The sequence below is a fragment of the Sinocyclocheilus rhinocerous genome, unplaced genomic scaffold, assembly GCF_001515625.1.
Source record: "Sinocyclocheilus rhinocerous isolate Xijiao unplaced genomic scaffold, SAMN03320098_v1.1 scaffold963, whole genome shotgun sequence".
Taxonomy (NCBI): Eukaryota; Metazoa; Chordata; class Actinopteri; order Cypriniformes; family Cyprinidae; genus Sinocyclocheilus; species Sinocyclocheilus rhinocerous.
In genome coordinates, this window is record NW_015638949.1 from 582,799 (window position 1) to 585,942 (window position 3,144).

Below are 3,144 nucleotides of genomic sequence, written 5' to 3' on the forward strand. Positions count from 1 at the left end.
TCTTCAACAATAATGTCCTGTTTCAGGAGAGATGTATTGAAAATCATCTGTATGTTTCTTTGCTGCAGTACAAATGCCTGGATTGTGTAAGTGAATGAAGTTTTAAAGGAAGAAACAGAAATTGGCTGCTGTCCACCGACCAAACCTCCTCAAATTTCCCCAAAGCAAGTACGACTGTGTGCATGGTTCGTTTTGAAATGCATTAAGAATATACATTTTTAAATTATAACGGAGAATTATTGGTTAATAACCTAAAAAGATATATTATAATGGATGATTGTAGGCTAATAATCCAAAAACATGACAAGCAGAAAATGAGCGAATGTGTTGTACCCTAGAAAAACTAAACGTTGCACTGCTATGCATTTCTCCACTCAAAATGAAGCCACGCCATCTCAATTTGATTGTGGAATGTTTGCCTAAACTGTCAACATGTCAGTTTCTAAAAAATTCTGACGGAGCAGCCCAAAATGTTTTGACACGTTCCAAATACCTACATAGAAAAATAAATATGTACATCGCCTCAGTATCTCATTCTCTTTTGTGTTTAAACAGCGTTAGTGTATGCAGTGTCTTCTTCGGGTCACTGAAGGCATGTCTGTATTGACCTTGGCTGTCAGAATGTCTCTCACCTTGTGCTGATAAGAGAATAAAAGTGTGCGAACTGAGGGATGCCACAGGGGAAATTCAGTGATAATTACTGTTTGGGGGTAATACGGCCTGGCTTTAATTCCATTTCACATCAAATAACAAGCAAGTGAAGCGTAGGTGGTGGATGGGAGCAGACAGCGTGTTCGGCATGGTGAAGGTCTCCCCGCAGTCCCTGCCGCCAGGAAGGATGTGTGCGGTGTGATTAGAGGAGTCTGATTGGGTATCACTGAGAGTAGAAACCAATCAGCAGCTCATCAGTTCTATCTCAGTCTGTCAATTTCTCTCTGTCCATCTCCTTTTTCCATTCCTGCAAGATTTAACTACTACTCGGGGATGAGGCCCTAAAACTTACTAAATATTGGTGTGCAGCTCATCCCATACCTTTATCAGTTGTGCTACAGACATAAAAGATACACCAAATAGGTTATTTTGTTGATGAAATCGATGGTTATACTTATCTTAGCATGCTGCTTTAAAAATTTTCACTTGGCACATGGGTGAACATTTTTTTGAAGAGACCCAAGACATAGCTAGAGATCAGGATGTTACAGAGACCTTAGGGTGGGCTCTTTTGACTTTGGCCAGTAAGCAAGCAGCTAGCATCCAACCAGAACACCCTAGCAACCACCTAGAACACCTTAGGGATCACCTAACAACTGCCCACCAAATGGGCAGGCGAACTCATGAATTCAAAAAGTAGCATTGAAGTTTTTGCATGGGCAAGAACCACTAACAGTTTCTTCAGAAAGTGTACATTCTAATCCATTGTTGTATTTTTCCATGTGAAATAAATATGGCAATATTTTGTAACTTTTATTGTCATCATTGTGAGAATTTAGGGTGTAGTAAATATAAACAGACAAGACCACTAAAACAAAATCTCAAAATCACAGTTTTTCATTACGATTTTTTCAGGATGAACTCCAGAACTCAACTGTCCATAATAACACCATACCAATATACACTACATGGCCAAAAATATGTGGACATCCCTTTCAAAATTAATAGGTTTGGCTTGGCCCCTTAATTCCAGAGAACAAAAATCTTAATGCACACGCACACAATGACATTCTAGACAATTGAGTGCTTCCAACTTTGTGGAAAAAGTTTTGTTCCATCATAACAATGTGCACAAAGCGAGGTCCATAAAAAATGGTTTACCAAGATGTGTGGACTCTTGACTGTGCAGAATTGAACACAAATGAGATGAAATGAAGACTCCGAGCCAGCTTTTGTCTCTAAATGGAAGCAAATCACTGCATGTTGTGCTTACTCATACTTTCACCTGCATCTTCTTCAGCCATCTTCTTAATCTTTCTGACTCAAACAAATGCAGACACTTTGTCTAAAACAAAGCGAAAGGAAGGAGGGTCTCAATGTCTAAGAGCCACTCTCAATACTGCTGCACGCCATAGAGATAATCGGCTAGGGACGCCTTTGTTCCTCAAGAGCGATGGGGGTATTTGACTTAGCATTTTTTGCTGGCACGCATAGACTCAAATCTACATAGCAATGACATGTACACAATGTTTAGCATAAGATCTACAGTAGCTATGTTTACCTGAGTCATGTTCATGAATACCGACAATGCCTGAAACACATTTTAAAAAAACCTGTAAGAACATTCTGGATGATGCACTCAAACTTGGATATGTCAATGTGCAAAATACTTAAATCAGCACATCAAACTGTAGAGGAAATCTGTGCTCTATTTATTACATCAACACAAGAGAAATACAAACATCAAAGTGAGCAGGACACATGATTTACCCTAAAATGAAAACAATACGGTGGAATTACTAGAAGGGATCAATATCTTTCCCGTTTTGTGATTGCCGTCCTGCATTGCGTGAGTGGATGTCTGTTATTGTTGCTTTTTCAAAGCAGTCAACAGGCAGCAGAGGGTAACTAAGTTTTGATTACATGAGGCTGATATTTTTGCGAAGAGATCAGTCAGAAAAGAGTCACGCTATAGGTTATCCTCTCATCTTGCCTAAGCGTGATTGGCTCACTCGCCGAGATTCAATAACATCATGTTATCTGTGCTCATAGAGTTTTTTACATCTAGCTGTACTTTGGGAGATTTTTGATTGTGGAAAATCTGGAGAAATAGTTTTTGTTTATTGTGCCAATTGTTTTATACATTTCACTTTTCTGTGCTTTTACATATTTATACTTATGATGTAAAATGAAGAATTAAATTTCAGATTTCCTTGATTCCACTCAAGCTCACAAGATGTTCTTTTGGAACACTGCTGAACAACAATATCATCAGGTTTTGTGGAAACTTTTGACTTAATACACTAGTGAAACAAAGTATATTTGAACAATGAAACATTCAAAGAGATGTCCTAATGTCTCTGGCTCATGTCTGTAAACCAATCAAAAATAAGATGATATTTGCATAAACACTCAAAATGTTGTAGAATGAAGGTAGGTCATATTCAGTCAGTCTGACAGGAGGCTCTAGTTAATTACTGCTAGGAACAAAAA